The 19,358-nt window shown below is 32.9% G+C and overlaps 2 long non-coding RNA genes across 2 annotated transcripts; both read right to left on the reverse strand.

Moving 5' to 3' along the window:
* Positions 1-11,803: 11,803 nt before the first annotated feature.
* LOC132715527 (uncharacterized) lies at positions 11,804-13,488 on the reverse strand. The gene is made up of 3 exons (XR_009623696.1): positions 13,411-13,488; positions 12,943-13,019; positions 11,804-12,579 (listed from the first exon to the last, which is right to left on the reverse strand). It is a non-coding gene; the product is annotated as an uncharacterized LOC132715527 (long non-coding RNA).
* A 1,366-nt stretch (positions 13,489-14,854) lies between these two features.
* On the reverse strand, positions 14,855-18,909 carry LOC132715526 (uncharacterized). Its single transcript, XR_009623695.1, has 5 exons — positions 16,970-18,909; positions 16,672-16,757; positions 16,113-16,217; positions 15,649-15,754; positions 14,855-14,888 (listed from the first exon to the last, which is right to left on the reverse strand). It is a non-coding gene; the product is annotated as an uncharacterized LOC132715526 (long non-coding RNA).
* Positions 18,910-19,358: the final 449 nt, after the last annotated feature.

Below are 19,358 nucleotides of genomic sequence, written 5' to 3' on the forward strand. Positions count from 1 at the left end.
AAATATAACTATTGTTTTTTTACTGAATATTTTCAAACTTTAGGGAGTTAAAATTATTGAGGACGTCACTCGGTGTTTCTTTTTGACTAGATCTCCCCTTCGTATTAACATAATGTGTAACACTTTCAAAGTTTGAGTCGCTCCAATTCAAACTTATTCTTAATAATATCAAATCACTGCCGGTATTTCTGGACATTTTGTTAAATTGTGAGGTAGAAAGTTAGATCTATATTTACGAGCTTAAAGTGATAGGCCTACGTTTAGTTGCTCAAAACTATAAAGCATGATATTATTGGCGTCCGCGCCGAAGCGCGGCGCCTATTGGAATGAAATGAGATTTTGTGAAAGGGCGACAGCAACTTCTCGAGCCTTTTATAGTTGCCAATAATAAAAGCCGATCATTCCGATCGGTATGAGGGTGCTTGATTGTTAATTAGTCGCGATATGTACAATGAATGGCGAACTGGAGAATTTCGCAATGCAAACATTTTCAAATGAAATAACCTTTTCCGTCAATAAATCGCGCTCTTCGGGGTATTTTTGCTTATCATTTTGTAGTACACAGTGGGTTATTTCACGGCGTCTCAACGCCGTGATATTGTGATGGGTAGTTTTCGGTAGCATGGGCAAAAGTCACGTGACAAAATGCCTTTCGATTTCTACAGCCGACATTTTATTGTTTTTACGCAATCATTGTACAGCCCATTTCCGTGAAAAGTTACATAGAAACAGTTTTTTTTTTTCAAAACCATATAGAATCTAAACAGTATTTTTATCAACACACGAAATATCAGCGTTTTATATTAACACATTTCCGGACATCCTATCGACATGCTTGAGAAATTCGCCTTGAATGGATTATGTATGGTGGCTGATTAACGCCATCCAAATATTTTCGCGTCTTCGCCTCAAAATGCGAAAATGCGAAAACATGAAGGGACGACATATTTTGACTAATGTGTTCTCATGTCGGATCTATGTCTCTCTCGGAGTGAATCTTTTCACGTGTAAAATGTCTTTGAACATTACATTCCTAAGTTTCTATATTTGCAATTAAGAACTTAAATTGTCTTCTTTTTTTAGCTCACCAGAGTCGAAGGCTCAAGGTGAGCTATTAGTAACAAAGGGGGATACTCCGGCGTCCGTCGTCCGTCGTCATGCGTCAACAATCATCTTCTTCTCTGAAACTGCTGGGCAGATTTAACTAAAATTTGGTCTGTAGCATCCTTGTGATAGTCACACTTAAATTTGCTCATGTCATTTCAATTGGCCCGTTTTAGGGTTCAGCAGAGCTAAAAATAGAAAAACCTTTAAACATCTTCTACTACAGAACTAATGGATGGATGATCACCAAACTTTGTCTGTAGCATCCTTAGGTAGTCTTTTATGAAGTTTGCTCATATTAATTTGATTGGCCCCTCTTAGGGGTCACTAGGGCTAAAAATAGAAAAACCTTTAGACATCTTCTTCTACAGAACCAATTGATGGATGATCACCAAACTTTGTCTGTAGCATTCTTGGGTAGTCTTTTATCAAGTTTGCTCATATTAATTTGATTGGCCCCTTGTAGGGGCTGCTATAGCTAAAAATAGAAATACCTTTAAACGTCTTCTTCTACAGAACTAATTGATGGATGATCACCAAACTTTGTCTGTAGCATCCTTAGGTAGTCTTTTATCAAGTTTGCTTATATTAATTTGATTGGCCCCTTTTAGGGGTCACAAGGGCTTAAAATAGAAAACCTTTAGACATTTTCTTCTACAGAACCAATTGATGGATGATCACCAAACTTTGTCTGTAGCATTCTTGGGTAGTCTTTTATCAAGTTTGCACATATTAATTTGATTGGCCCCTTGTAGGGGCCGCTATAGCTTAAAATAGAAATACCTTTAAATGTCTTCTTCTACAGAACTAATAGATGGATGATCACAAAACTTTGTCAGTACCATTCCTGGGTAGTCTTTTATTAAGTTTGCTCGTATTTATTTGATTGGCCCCTTTTAGGGGTCTCTAGGGCTAAAAATAGAAAAACCTTTAGACATCTTTTTCTACAGAACTAATGGATGGATGATTACCAAACTTTGTCTGTAGCATTCTTGGGTAGTCTTTTATCAAGTTTGCTTATATTATTTTGATTGGCCCCTTTTAAGGGCCGCTATAGCTTAAAATAGAAATACTTTTAAATGCTTTTTCTACAGAACTAATTGATGGATGATCACCAAACTTTGTCTGTAGCATTCTTAAGTAGTCTTTTATCAAGTTTGCTCATATTAATTTGATTGGTCCCTTTTAGGGGCTGCTAAAGCTAAAAATAGAAATACCTTTAAACATCTGCTTCTACAGAACTAATAGATGAATGATCACCAAACTTTGTCTGTAGCCTTCTTTGGTAGTCTTTTATCAAGTTTGCTCATCTTAATTTGATTGGCCTCTTTTAGGGGTCTCTAGGGCTAAAAATAGAAAAACCTTTAGACATCTTCATCTGCAAAGCTAATGGACCTTTCCGGTGTTTACAGTTTTATGTAAATTGGCTAACTTGTTATCCAATCGCTACAGTGAGATAATACATAGTCACTGGTTGACCTGGTTTGCACAAAAGAACACGTGCTTATGTTTGTGATACTGTTTGTGAGCAGTTGACCTAGCAATGAATGGAAAAGGTGTGGCTAAATGTTCCGCTACGAAAAACCGGAACGGTCCATTGATAGATGATCATTAAACTTTGTCAGTAGCATTCTTAGGTAGTCTTTAATCAAGTTTGCTCATATTAATTTGATTGGTCCTGTTAAAGCTAAAGCTTAAATGCACTAGCATTTCTTTAAATTAAAGTTTAAAGATATTCTAAGCTCTAATTTTAATATAAATTTTTTTATTGACAATGGATACACAGTCTCCTTATAAATATAAATATGAAATATACGTGTTTTGACTTCACACAAAGAAGATATGTTATGTTTTAAACTCTTAACACTATTCGTGGTCACAGTATAAATATAATGATAGTGTCATTACAAAAACTTTTTTTTCTTTTTTTTTTATAGAAAAGACCATCTTTACATTGCCTGTAATAGCATATGCAGTTTCCTGTACATAGTATATTCATTCTTTTATCCAAATAAGACATTTTCAGCAAGAATTTCATAAATTTCATTGGCTTGGGTCATGACCTGTTTATGATGCGTAAATATATTTCAGCTCTGGAATTCGGACTATTGCATCATTGTAAGGTCAGTTGTAGGTCATTAACCAGGAAATAAATATGCCTAAAGAAACTCAAAATTTGTTTCTCCTGTACTTTACTATCAAAGATGAGTTTATCTGCTCAATTCTCTTATTGAATTTTGTAAAAAATTGTAATTTTTTCATTTTTTGTTGTTGAATTAACAAGGAACAAGGGGTTTAATTACTGTTCCTTAATTGAATTTTGATATGAACTGGCTTACTTTTGATATATTTGATATCGCTTTACCTACTTTTTTTGTCTTTTATGTACAGACTTGAAATTTGGACTATGGGTGTAATTTGTGTAATTTTTGATGTTGAATTCAATTTTGATACCAGCTGACCTACTTTAGGTATTACTGACATCATTTGACCTACTGTCTTGTATTTTGACATTCAGATTTTAAATGTTGACCTGAGGTTTGTAAATTCTGATGCCGAAATGAATTTTGATATCAACTGACCTATTTTGATTTTTTTGATATAATTTGACTTTCATTCTTGTGTTCTTGACATACAGACTTGAAATTTGGACTAGAGGTGTAATTTCTGATGTTGAATTGAATTTTGATTTTAACTGGCCTACTTTTCATATTTTTTACAATGTTTGACCTATTGTCTTTTTTTTGTGGTACAGTTATGTTACCATACAGAATGTATAAAAAAAATTTTGTCCCAAACTGTGAACTTCAAACATCTACACCTTACATGTTTTGCATGTGACATTTTGTGTTTTCTTTCAAAAAAAGTTTTAAAAAAAATTGTCCAATCAAGATTAATCCTGCTCTAGTGGTCAGTTGTTCTGCATTTATTCTACATAGTCTCAAAAGAACACACTTGCAACATACATATTTTAACAAATCCTTTCCAAAATATTAGGGCAAAATATTACAATTTTTATAGTGAATAATGAAATGATGGGTTAGATGAGTCATCTAGGGCCATCTTAGTGGTCCTATTGTTTATTATGAAGAAAAAAAAGCTAAAACAATCAGTGTTGTGAAAGTATATTACTAAAGGGGCAAGTTAAAGTTGATCGAGCTGAACTGCCGAAAGAGCTGGACTTGCCTTTCAGCAAAGTTCTTTTGAAAAATGAAATTTCCAACACTGAAAAAAGCAGTTGTTTTTCGTGGTGATGCGAAAATCGGGCCCTCAATTTGGCCCCTTGGGTTTTTTAATTTCCCTTTTTTTTTGCGCAATTTCTAAAAAAGAACTTTGGTTTTTTTTTATTTTAACGTTTCACAAAATTTAACACACCATACCAAAGGGGTTTTAAAAATAAAATTAATTTGGGGCCCTTTTAAATCGTTTTTTCCACAACATAAAACCTTTATTCAAGAATTCCCTGTCCAAAGGGTTTTTGTGAGCAAAAAATTTTGGGGTTTCCCTTAATATGAAACCCCAAAAAAATGTTTTTTTTACCCCCCGCCGAAAAAAACGGAATATAGAATTATCCCCCCAATCCGTCCCCCCCGGGTGTCCCCTTCCGTCCGTCACTCTACATTTTTGTCCGGAGCATATCTCAAAAAGTATCAATTTGAAACTTCATAGGTGGAGGTATCAACTTGAAACTTCATTTGTGGATAAATCATATTTAGGAAAAGTGCAGTGCACAAGAATGATAACTCTACGCTGCATATTTTTTCATTGTTGCCCTTTGTTATTCTTCAAACTCAATTTATGTCCACAGCATAACTCAAAAAGCCTTTGAGATATCAACATGAAACTTCATGTGGATAGATCTCACTCAGGAGGTGTGCAATGCAAGAGTGATAACTGTACCATTTCTAAATTTTGAGTAATTGCTCTTTGTTATTTTTCATACTTATTTTTTCACCTGAGTGGAGCAAAACTTAACTAAAAAAACAAATTTTGAGATGTCAATGTAATCTTCATAGGTAGATAGATCTTTTTGAGGATGAATGTTGTGCGAAAGAATGATAACTCTAACCTTTATAATTTTTGAGTTATTGACATTTGTTATTTTCTTACTTTTTGTCCGGAGAATATCTAAAAAAAGTGGTAGAGGTAACAACTTGAAACTTCATAGGTGGATAGCTCTTTTTGATGAGAAGTGCAGCACACTAGAATGATAACTAACCGTGAATTATGTTTCAGTTATTGCCCTTTGTTATTTTTTCATACTTAATTTTGTTCAGGGTATAACTACAAAAGCCTTTGAGATATCTACATGAACCTTCAAAGGTGGACAGATCTCACTCAGGAGATATGCAGTGCAAAAGAGTGATAACTCTACCCTTCATAATTTTTAGTTATTGCCCTTTGTTATTTTTCATACTATTTTTTTCACCTCAGTGGAGCATATCTCTGAAAAAGTCTTTGAAATGTCAACATGAAACTTCATAGGTAGATAGATCTTTTTGAGGAGGAATGTTGTGCGCAAGAATGATAACTCTATCCTTTATAATGTTTGAGTTATTGCCATTTGTTATTTTTCAAACTTTTTGTCCGGAGCTTATCTAAAAAAAATGTTAGAGGTAACAACTTGAAACTTCATAGGTGGATAGATCTTATTGGGGAGCATTGCAGCACACTAGAATGATAACATACCGTGCATTGTTTTTTTCAGTTATTGCACTTTGTTATTTTTCATACTTTATTTTTGTCCAGTGTATAACTACAAAAGCATTTGAGATTTCAACATGAAACTTCATAGGTGGATAGATCTTACTCAGGAGGTATGCAGTACAAAAGAGTGATAACTCTACCCTTCATAATTTTTGAGTTATTGTCCTTTGTTATTTTCCATACTAAATTTTTCACCTGAGTGGAGCATATCTCTGAAAAAGTCTTTGAAATGTCAACATGAAACTTTATAGGTGGAAATATCTTATTGGGGAGGAATGTTGTGCGCAAGAATAATACCCTTTATATTTTGTTAGTTATTGCCATTTGTTATTTTTCATACTTTTTGTCCGGAGCTTATCTCAATTATTATTAATTGAGCCTTGATTTTAAACTAAATGTGTCTGTATTTCTTACCATCCTTTACTGGTTTTAGATTATCATTATTGTTTAATAGGTTTACTTAATTAATGTTGTTCATTATGTCTTATATATATTTGATTATGTTTTATCGGATTTATGTAAAGCACTCTTGAACATTTATTATTTATGAAAAGAGTGCTATAGAAATGTGGTATATAATAATAATGATAATAATAATAATAATAATAATAATAATAATCTCAAAAAGGTGTTAGCGGTATCAACTTGAAACTTATTAGGTGGATAGATCTCATTGAGGAGGAGTGCAGCACACAAGACATTTAACCTACCGTGCATTATTTTTCAGTTATTGCCCTTTGTTATTTTTCATACTTAAGAGCATAACTACAAAGGCCTTTGAGATATCAACATGAACCTTCATAGGTGGATAAATCTCACTCGAGAGGTATGCAGTACACAAGAATGATAATTATTCTGCTCTACTACATATAAACATGGCTCTTGTAACAAATTACATGATTATGATATTTTAAAACCTTCTGAACAAGTTAACATGTCAATTCAAAACAATGCTATTTGGAGATACCTTATCAATATATTTAACTGGTTTTTTTTTGTTGTTGTTTTTTTGTGTGGGGTTGGTTTTTTTTTTTTTTTTTTTTTTTCGCCGTGACAATCATATTGCTGCATTTCCTAGCAATTTTTTGCTTGTTATGTTATGTTATTCCGAAAGCTGTTAATAGAATGATGAGTTGATGACCTTAATATTCCGAAAATCTATTTATAGAGGGATGTACTCCTAGGTAATTCCCGGTCTCTCCCGGGATTTACTAATGACCGGCGAATAGTACCACACGTTTATTGTCCGGTCTCTCCCGGTTTTGGAGTAGATATCGTTACAGAACAGAACAAATATTTTACAGATAAATAAGCTTTTTTTCAAAATGAATGTTTGTCACTTAGTTTGGTTACAATAATTAATAAACACAGATCAACTCTCGAATTGATTGATTATTATTATACATAAACATACAATTCGAAAAAAAAACCAACAACACAAATCGCATGTTATATTTTATCTATATGAGATAAAAACAATAAATATGTACAATAATTGAGAAAAAATGTACATTTTTATGGCATTAATATGACACTATCAACTTTAAAACATTTTATATAATTTGTTATTCGTGTTTAGTAAAGATTCCGAAGAATTATTCAAAGTTACAAATCAGATTTTATGAATTATTCAATTGATTGATAATTTAAAAAATGATAAAGAAAAATACAAATGTACATGTATATGGTTTAAGAATAAACAATATTATAAATTGAAAGATTAACCATGATTTACTGACTTTTTCCAGTTAAGTTTTGACTTATAATCGTCGATCATTATGACAATTGAATTCTTAAAATAGTAGTAAACGTAAAAAACTCAGTATTAAAATAGCGCATAAAACACACACAAAAAAAGAAAAGAAAACAATATTCATAAAATCTGTATTTTTTTTATTAAAATAGAAATTACATTTATTGTATAATAAACAATTATGCTCAACATGATCAACATGGTAATATAACAAGTGTCATATTGTTACTTAGTGTGAACAGATACCTTAAGAGGGGGTCCTCGTTAATAGCAATAACATAATAAGGGACAATTACACAAGTATGGTGTTGATCATGCGTTACACATATGGATTATAAATGATTGTATACATGTATATCCTTTGCTATTAATAACCACGATCATAAAGAAATAACAAGTAATATTCTAATTTCTAGCATGCCGATCAAAGTTATAAATAATGAACAATGTCTTTCGTCCGTTCATTCAAAAGTGATATACAATTCTGGTAAAACCCAATGAACCATTGAAAAGTTTATAAGAATATCTTGTCATCATATATCTACTAGTTCATCTGCACCTGCTGTTTGGACGCCCTTTGATGCTTTGCATCAATGCTTTTCTTGTATTCTTTTTATTTACATTTTTTACTCGCACGCGAGCATTAGCGAGGAAGCTAGTTAAAGTAGACACTGTGGTTACTGGCAAACCAATGCTGAACATAATTATAGTGAATCAGTTTCCCTTTCTATATATTTCTTGTCAGATTTGCAGTATGATAATGTAGTATTTGTTGGCGATTTCTAACGTCAGGTTTCTGTTGTGAAAGTTGAAACCTACGGAAAGTTTTAGCGCTCGGACATAACATCGAAATAAGAAGGATAACATTTTTTTGTATCCCATCGAACCTGGTCAATGTATTAATTATTTTTAAAAAGACGTGATACATACTAATGGACAAAATTCAGACAAATACAGAATTATTTAAATTTAACATTTGCTATGAATCAGTTTTAGTCTTCCGGCTGGTGTTCCCGGTCCCCTACGACGCGTCCCGGTATTCGAGATACGCGCTTGATTGAAAAGTTATCTAATTAAATCACTTCATTGCTCATTTTCTCTTAAAAATAATACAAAATACGACAGTATATCATGGTAATTATATAAATCTTTGTGTGTTAGAATTCATAAAGCGGTTACTGATATTTCACTTCAAATTATTATGATTATTTTAAATACATGTAACGGTTTGCTAGTAAAATTGCCTTTTTGACACCAACTTTGTTTTCATTTTTGATTTTAATTTTAATTTAGCTATAATATTGATCAATAAGTAAATAAGAATAATCAATTTTTTATAATTTATTTACCGAGTACATTTCACGCTAATTGTGAGACGAAATGACGTCTGCATGGGCGCCGCCATTTTGAAATGGACGTCACGTCGGGTTACAACTTAATTCAGCGGGAAAAAATATAATTTTAACATTTTGACCATATTACTGACTTTATGAAAACAATGAAAAACATGACTCGAGATATTGACTTCAGGGTTAATATGACATTAATTTAAATGATTTTACTATTATATTTAATAAAAAATGAAATATTCAAATTTGTACGTGGGACAAACTATATGTACTAGTGCATGTGCATGATATTATCTGTAAAATACAACGAATGTAAATAATGTTTTTTTGTTTTTGTTTCTTACCCTTATAGCAAGATTCTTCCTAAAGGAAACAGATTGAATTGGCGTGTCTCTTTTTAACAAGCTATTGGCAATATCTAAATTTTGATCGTATTTAGTATCATAATGCCTTTTCCGGTACTTTTCACTGTTTTTGTAATGTTGTCTATATTGTAGCACCTTCAGCAAGGACTCGTATATAAGCAATAATCTTACAATATATTTATTAAAAACGTTTGGATGTAAATATATAGCCATTAAATAACAATAACTCCACAGCACCATTTACATAGTCAACATAACTCCATAGCACCACTCACGTAGTCCACATAAATCCACAACATTAATAACATAGTCAACATTACTCCACAGCACCACTCACATAGTCAACTATATTACACAGTCAACATTACTCCCATAACACTACTCACACATTTAACATTACTCCAAAGCAACACCCACATAGTCAACATTATTCCACAGCAACATTCACATAGTCAACATTACTCACATAACAACACTCACATAGTCAACATTACTCCACAGCACCACTCACATAGTCAACATTACTACACAGTCAACATTACTCCCATGACACTTCTTGCACAGTCAACATGACTCCACAACACCTCTCAAATAGTCAACAATACTCCACTGCACCAATCACTCAAAAGCACCACTCACATAGTCAACATTACTCACATAACACTACTCACACATTTAACATTACTCCAAAGCAACACCCACATAGTCACATTATTCCACAGCAACATTCTCATAGTCAACATTACTCCACGGCACCACTCACATAGTCAACATTACTCACATAACACTACTAACACTTTCAATATTACTCCACAGTACCACTCACATAGTAACAATACTCAAAAGCCACACTCACACATTCAACATTACTCCACAGTACCACTCGCATAGTCAACATTACTCAAAAGCACTAAAACAGTCATCATTACACACAGAGCACCACTCACATAGTCAACATAACTCACATAACACTACTCACACATTCAACATTACTTAAAAGCAACACTTACATAGTCAACAATACTCCAAAGCAACACTCACATAGTTAACATAACTCCACTGCACTACTCACACAGGCAATATTACTCACAAAACACCACTCACATAGTCAACATTACTCATATAACACTACTCACACATTCTATTTTACTCCTCAGTACCACTCACATAGTCAACATCACTCCATACCACCACTCAGGTAGTCAACATTACTCACACATTCAACATTTATCCACAGGTCCACACACGTACACAGAATTATTCGAAATCGACACTCATATAGTCAACATTACTCCTAAGCACCACTCACATATTCAACCTTACTCCATAGCACCAGACACGTAGTCAACATTTCTCCACAGCTTTACTCACATAGTTAACATAACTCCAAAGTCAACATTACTCACTAAACACTTCTTACGCAGTCAAGATTACTCCAAAGCACCACTCTAATAGTCAGCATTACTTCACAGCACCATAGTCATATAGTCAGCAACACTCACATAATGAACATTACTCATATAATACTACTCAAACAGACAACATTTCTCAACAGCACCACTCACATAGTCATCATTACTTCACAACAACACTCACATAGTCAACATTACCTCACTGCACCACTCACATAGTCAACATTACTCCACAGTATCACTCACATAGTCAACATTACTCACATAGCACAAATATAGCGTTTAGACGCGCTAAATGTAAGAGTTACATTTTAGCCGCGTCAAAGAATAAATGATTGTTTTATCTCAAAATATTTTTGTAAAAAAGAATATAGAATCAACCCGTTCAATAAATTCAGTATTGAACATACACTCATTCTTTGTCCTCTATTTATTCAATTATTAGATTAAAACGTTTCATCTGAGACTATAAGTAATTCAAGGTTTCGTTCAAACACATAAGTCTTAAACATGTCGACAGACGTTATTATTGTAAAGTAACATCGCCTCCTGGTCGACCCTGTTGTTTGTTTCTAAAAGTCATTTCATAAACCACCTCTCCTTTGTATTTCCATGCACTTGACTAACAGACATTCAAATAAGGCTATGTTGGGTATTAAAAGGGAACTTAGGGGTTCAAAATTCGGAAAAAACTTATCTTATGAACCAATACATCATTCATTGAGGATTATTTTGCGGAAGTGTGTTTGTTTTATGTCATCGTGGGGCGTGCATCTAGCTTTAGAACCATCTCTCATAATTCAAGGGAGTTAATATGATCACGTATTTTGAAATTTTCTATCAAGTATTCGGCGATGTTTCAAAACGCACTCAAGGCAACAATTATATACGGTGGCACAAAGGTTACATGTGTGTGTTTTCATTTATCTCGTGCGCACGAGATACTATGTGGTGGCCACGAGTTACTAAGTCGTGGACACAAGATAGTTAAGTCGTGGGAACGAGAAACTATATCGTAGCCACGAGTTACTATATCGTGGCCACGAGTTACTAAGTCGTGGCCACGAGATGGTTGAGTCATGGGAACGAGATAAATAACCAATCAGATTACACTAATTATATGAGTTTTCTTAATTAACTAGACATGTACTTAGTAACTTAGCAACTCGTGGCTGCGACATAGTATCTCGTGGCCACGACATAGTATCTCGTGGCCACGACTTAATTATCTCGTGGCCACGACTTAGCAACTCGTGGCCAAGACATAGTATCTCGTTCCCATGACTTAACTATCTCATGGCCAAGACTTAGTAACTCGTGGCCACGACATCTCGTGCGCACGAGATAAATAAAAACACATACATGTCACCTTTGTGCCACCGTAATAATACCACACATTGGACTTATTTACTAAATGTTTTAATGGCAAAATTGCAGCTTTTTTATCGTAATCATCAGTGGAATAAACATTGTTTCCGTTCTTATATTTACGAACTGATGGTTTTTGGACAATGATGTCGATAATGTAATATTGGTCAATGTTATCGGCATTGTCATTTTGTCTGGTTGGTTCGAAGCACACATATCTTTTTGATGAACCAGTTCAATATCAAAATTGTTATAACGTTGTGAAACAGATACTACTATAGGCGAAAAAGAAATACAAACACATTTTTTCTAGTTATCTAAAATATATTTAACTAGATTTTTTTTCATTTTCAACTTTGATTCGAAAAAAACCCATTTTGAATGGGAAAAAACAACAAATAAAAACCCATATGAAATGGGAAAAAAGAATAGCAAATAAAAACCCATTTGAAATGAAAACACAATGATGTCAAATGGGAAAAAGAAGCCTTTCATTCCCTTTCCAAACTTGATGTCTTGATCTGAAAAAAAAATGGTTTACGTTATGAACTTTATATATTACCTTTTACTAAATATAAACTGCTGTATAGCTGCAAACAGTGTGTATTTAAAAAATATAATAGCCCGAATATTTAAGTTTCCATACGACATAATACGGAACTCCATGTTACAGTTTAGCTACTCCATGTTATAAATGAATGACTCCGTGTTACGTATAAAATGCGCATTATAATATCCAGACATTCATATCATTGTCAGTTTCAAACGCCCACTATAGTTTATGTTTATTTCTTTTTTAAATAGCCAAACTCTTCTAAGTTCAAATTGTCTTTATCTTTAAATGAGAGAATACAAAAAGGAACCTAATCATTAATCAAACAAACCTTTCTCTTTAAGTCTTGTTAATTCTGTTGTTTACATATTCTGGTTTCTCAATCCATTCTTTCTGACATGGTATGTTCTGAAATACATAAATGTTTACCAATTTAAAAAAAGAAAGATATTCGCACATGTTTTACCATTGTTTTATGTGTGTGATAACTTTGAAATACTACAATAGATATGCCGATACGATTTACAGTAAACCTCGGTTATTGCGAACTTGCCGGGACCATGTGTTTTTGAATGCTTTATACAAGGTTTCTTGTAACCAAAATAAAGGATATTGTGCGTAGCATGCGCACCAACTAGACAAAATAAATCGCTTTTTGATTATCTTATAATCATGTCATAGCTTTACACGTAGTTCTCAAATTCAAAATTGAATTAAATAATTGGATATAACAAACATTTTGATTATATCAAATAAACGAATGGAATTATAACTTACATAAAAAGGGGCAGATACTTACCGATGCATTTCTAAACTTGTATGTACGGCATGTTTGTTTGTATACTTGTGTGGCAAGTTTGTTTACTTCTGTATCACTGTTGGGAAAAAACACTTTTTTAAATACTGAATATTGTGTTAATTTCTTGCAGTCAAAGAATTACAAAAATGTGGTCAGAATTATTTTTTTAACAATGTTCTAAAGATTTTAACATGGTAAAATTACATGTATCATAGAAATATCCAACAATTTATTCTTTTCCAAAAATTGTATTATCAAGAAAATAACGTACCTCAGATTTTGTCTGTTTTTTTGTTCATCAAAGTTCTGATTGTATCAGTAAGCATCTCAACTACATCAAGTTCAAGGTCGTTTGACATCTGTAAAATAGATATGTTACAATACAATTTACAAACTGTAATTTACAAAGCAAGTACAATTAAGTGAAAGTCTATCCTTTAAAATAAGATATAAAACCGCTATGACAGTAGACCACACATTGGAGATAATAATAATTATGATATTGAAAATAATATTGAAAATAATAATAATAATAAATAATAATAATAATATGGCCAGTAGTTTGGACGGCTTATAATTTATTCATATGACTTTAAACGTAGAAAAAAAACACACAAAAAGTTCTAAATAATATTGATGATAATAATAATAAATAATATTTATAATATTTTTAATATGAAGTATGTACAAATATAAACATGGTGTAAGTTGACGCGAAAGTTTCGAAAACACGCACTTGAATTATACTACCAATGTAATGTACCTTTAATATTATTATATAAAAACTGTATGATATGCGATAACCTACCTTTTGAATTTTCTCTCGCAAACTTATCTCAGCTAAGAACTTTTTCTCAAAAGCAATATGGTCTTTCTCGTGCTTGACCATCCATTTATTATGTACCAATTCCATATCCTGTAAAAAATAAACCAACATTATGGTCTAATAATGTAAATAAAACTTATAATTCGTGAACTGTATTTTTCAAGATGCCATTATATGAATGCAAACAAGTATGTATTAACACAGAATTTGTACAAATTGATGTATCTATCATTTATTGTACATTGTTTATCCATTTACGTATAGCAACTTATACATAGATATCTTAATCTGCATGTATATTTGTGATTTTTTTCAATATAAGGTATTCATCAAAAATGAAAATGTATCATTGTAAGTAAATGAAAACAGTTCACAGCTTTAACAACAACAACAACAGCAACAAAAATAATAACAACAACAAACAAACAAAAACTCTTGCACAACTGTTTTGACTGGGAATTTCTGTTCAAGAATTGTTAAAAGATTTTATCTTTATAGTCAGTAATATGGGCAATAAAAGCAGTCAAAAGCCCCATACCTCAATTGCTGCCTCTCTTACTTTAGCCTCGTTCTGGTTGTAACGTAACGAAGATCTCTGTGTCTCTAAAATCAACTCATACTTTTGCAGTTTTGCCTTTGACTTCCAACAATTCTGAAAATCAAGGATATTTTATATAAATCTAAGAATCTGGAAAGAAAGTGATCCCTCGGAAGCATTAATCACAACAAAATTACATAAGAATTGCAGACTCGGTTTGATTGAGTCTGTACATGAATACTGAATAAGTGCAACATCCCTCACGCCCCCTAGCACCGGTTTGAGCGGTACTCAATTCTTAACACGTAACACGTAATAGTGCCGGTATCAATGATCCCGAAGGACCAGAAAAATATAACAACACTGAAGTGAAGTACGGGGCAACTTTTTACAGCTGCCACACAGCACTTGACACCTGCTGTTGTGAAGTATAAAAATCTGGAAAGAAAGTGATCCCTCGGAAGCATTAATCACAACAAAATTACATAAGAATTGCAGACTCGGTTTGATTGAGTCTGTACATGAGGAATACTGAATAAGTGCAACATCCCTCACGCCCCTTAGCACCGGCTTGAGCGGTACTCAATTCTTAACACGTAACACGTAATAGTGCTGGTATCAATGAACATTAGTGATTTGTAAAATGATGCATTAATCAATTATATTAAAATACAATACCATGCAACAGAATACAATTAAAACTGATATTTTGTTCATAGCTTTGCAAATAAAAAATCAATTAATTTACAAACTATGGTATATTAACATGATTATACTGATTTCTAAATTAACTATTCAAATATGATATGAATGGTATAATCACGTTGCAATGTTTTGTTTTTTTAGAGCGTTCATTAGTTAAGATAAAACTTACCATTCTAGCTTCTCTCAATGCAAGCAGGGCTGTTTCATGTTTCTTAATGAGGTGTACCAGCGTTCTTTTGCGTTCTTTTAAAACTAGGTGTGTCTCAGAGGAAAACCTATATTGGCAGACAAAAATGTTAATATAAAGTCAATAAGAAGTACTAAAATGTATCACTTACTGCAAGTTATAGTATAAACGTAATTCAATTTGTATCATTTATTGTGACCACAAACACCTCAGACATTTTAACAACGATCGTTTATTGCAGCTATACAATTTAATTTTTATCATATTTTGCGAGCACATGAAAAATTATGTTGTTTTTATACCCACTGAAAAACAGGTTATTATTAATACATATAATTTTACATTGTATTTTCATTGCATTTTTATATTTGTTGCACTGTTTTGTATTTTGGACCGAATGCCTATGTCACAAAGAATAAACTTTATGTTATGTTGTAAAATCTTACAGTGTATCAAAATCTTCATCAGTACTAATGATATCATAATCTTTGTCTAGAATATTTCAGAACAGAGTTTCTCAATGTTTTGCAGGAAAGTGGTTAGTCTGTTTTCTAGAGAAAAAAGAGACAGATAGAAAGAAAAGATAGAAACAAAATAAAAAGAAGTAAGAAAGAACTTAGAAAGAAGTATACAAAAGAAGCCTTAGTAGAAACGATGAACGCCGAAATAATATATATCTGTAGACAAAAGCAAATTGAAATGACGGGTGTTGAAAATAAGCACAGTGTATTTAACTTTAAGGCCGTTCGTGGGTTCACTTCACAACACAGAAGACATTTTCTTGTTTTAATAATCCGCAGTTCATAATGGTTTGATTACTGATTTAAAAAGAAAAATAAAAAAAAAATGGAGAAGTTTTTCTAACAAGACGAAAATGATAAGATAAAACTAAACGTAAAAGAACTCAAACTAAACGAAAAGGAACGACAAACAAGACATGTTTAATGATAAAGGTGAACTATTCTAAGCACTTAAAATATTCTTCATTTAAGAAAAATCACAAACCTTGCTTTACTTTCACTGCCTGGAAAATCGGAACTGTAATGGGAACGTATCCGGTAAATACAGATAAACTGTCAAGACTGGAAAATCTGTAATAAATAAATAAATAAATGAAAAAAGGATGACTAATGAATGAAATAAATTAAAACCTAATCAATAGATACATAGATATTTGTGGCTTGATGATATGATTGCACAGGAATTGTTAGTTTGCTTATCTTAAGCCAGATCTATTTGCACTTGAGATTTCTTTCTTTCTTTTCTTACGAACCTATGGTGAAATAATTGAAATTTCACTTACATTCCTCCATCTTGGGTCAGCATAGATATTTTCGGTATAAAAACTTCCTCCATAACTGTCGATAATCATTAAATATCGCTGAAAACTGCTAAGTGAATAAATTCGCTTTGCTATTGCTGTGGCGTCAATGACAATGTCGCGTAGAAACGACGTCAGCGTCATGTGGAAATCACGACGTCAAATCTCGTTTAACGTGATGACGTTTTTTTTTTTTTTTTTTTTTTTACTGTTTTATGCATCCAATTCCGCTTTCTATATTTAAAAGATGGTTTATAATGTGATGAAACATCGATTTTCAAAAAAATGATTTCGTCTGATGCGGCATTAAAGTAGACGTCACAGTATAATACGTGAAGGCTTAACACCTAGAGCATGTGCATGATATGATCTGTGAAAAACAACGAATGCTAATATGATTTTGATTTTGTTTTTTTACCATTATTTCAGCTATACGCAAGATTTTTTTTCTTAAAGGAAACAGGTTGAATTGGCGTGAATGCTTTTAACAAGCTATTGGCAATATTTAAATTTTGATTGTATTTAGTATTATAATGCTATTTCCGGTATTTTTCATTGTTTGGTGTAATGTTGTCTATATTGTAACCCCTCCGGCAAGGACTGGTATAAAACGTTTAAACGTTTAGGCACTTGATTACAATTACTCCAAAGCACCACTCACATAGTCAACATTACTCCATAGCACCACTCACGTAGTCAACATTAATCCACAACATCAATAACATACTAGTAGTTAACATTGTTTCACTGCACCACTTATATAGTCAACATTACTCACATAACGGTACTCACATAGTCAACATTACTCACATAACAACACTCACATAGTCAACATTACTCCACAGCACCACTCAAATAGTCAACATTACTCCACTACATCACTCACTTAAAAAGAACCACTCACATAGTCAACATTACTCACATAACAACACTCAAACATTCAACATTACTCAAAAGCACCACCTACATATTCAACATTATTCCACAGAAACACTCACATAGTCAACATCACTCCTCTGCACCACTCACAAAGGCAACATTACTCACGGATCACCACTAACATAGTCAACATTACTCACATAACACTACTCACACTTTCAATATTACTTCACAGTACCACTCACATAGAAACAATACTCAAAAGCAACACTCGCATAGTCAACATTACTCCATAGCACCACTACATAGTCAACATTGCTCCATAGCACCCCTCACATTGTCAACATTACTCACATAACACTACCCACACATTCAACATTACTCCACAGTACCACCCACATAGTCAACATTACTCAAAAGCACTCACAAAGTCAACATTACTCCAATGCACCACTCACACAGTCAAAAAATTACCACACAGAGCACCACTCATATAGTCAAGATTACTCACATTACACTTCTAACACATTTAACATTACTCAAAAGCAACACTCACATAGTCAATAATACTCAAAAGCAACACTCACATAGTAAACATAACTCCACTGCACACTACTCACACAGTCAATATTACTCACTGGCAGTCACATAGTCAACATTTCTAAACAGTACCACTCACATAGTCAAGATTACTCGAAAGCTACACTCAAATAGACAACATTACTCCGAAGCACCACTCACATAGTCAAACATTACTCCATAGAAACACGCACGTAGTCAACATTACTCCACAGCATTACTCACATAGCTAACATCATTTTTCTGCACCACTTACATAATCAACATAACTCCAAAGTCAACATTACTCACATAACGCTACTCACAAAGTCATCATTCCTCCAAAGCACCACTCACATAGTCGGCATTACTTCACAGCACTATATTCATATAGTCAACACTACTCAAATATTCAACATTACTCATATAATATTACTCATTCAGTCAACATAACTCCACTGCACCACTCACATAGTCAACATTTCTCAACAAGCAACACCTCACATAGTCACAGTTTTCAACAGGCCCTTACAACTCACATAGTCAACATTACTCCCACAGGGTACACTCACAATAGTCAATCATTACTCCACATCACCCCCTACATGCAACATTTCTTAACAGGCAAACTCACATAGGTCAACATTACAAACCACTGCAAAACACTCACATATCAACATAACAACATAGCACTGTAGGAGCACCATTTGTCTCGGGAGCACTTTGTCTCACGAAGTTGACCGAATGTGTTGTAAACATTCATAATTTTCGACAATTGGAAATGAGACAGATTGTGGTTTCAGACACACCAAATAGAATGGGACCCGCAAGCCACATTTGTCTCAACTTTTTTCAATAAAATTTTTAAAAGGTTAATTAATTATCCGGCCCATCTGTATACCAGCTTTTCCACGCCATTGTTTGATGTGTTTTT

The sequence above is a fragment of the Ruditapes philippinarum genome, unplaced genomic scaffold (genome assembly GCF_026571515.1).
Source record: "Ruditapes philippinarum isolate M1 unplaced genomic scaffold, ASM2657151v2 ctg12584_1_1_1_1, whole genome shotgun sequence".
Classification (NCBI taxonomy): Eukaryota; Metazoa; Mollusca; class Bivalvia; order Venerida; family Veneridae; genus Ruditapes; species Ruditapes philippinarum.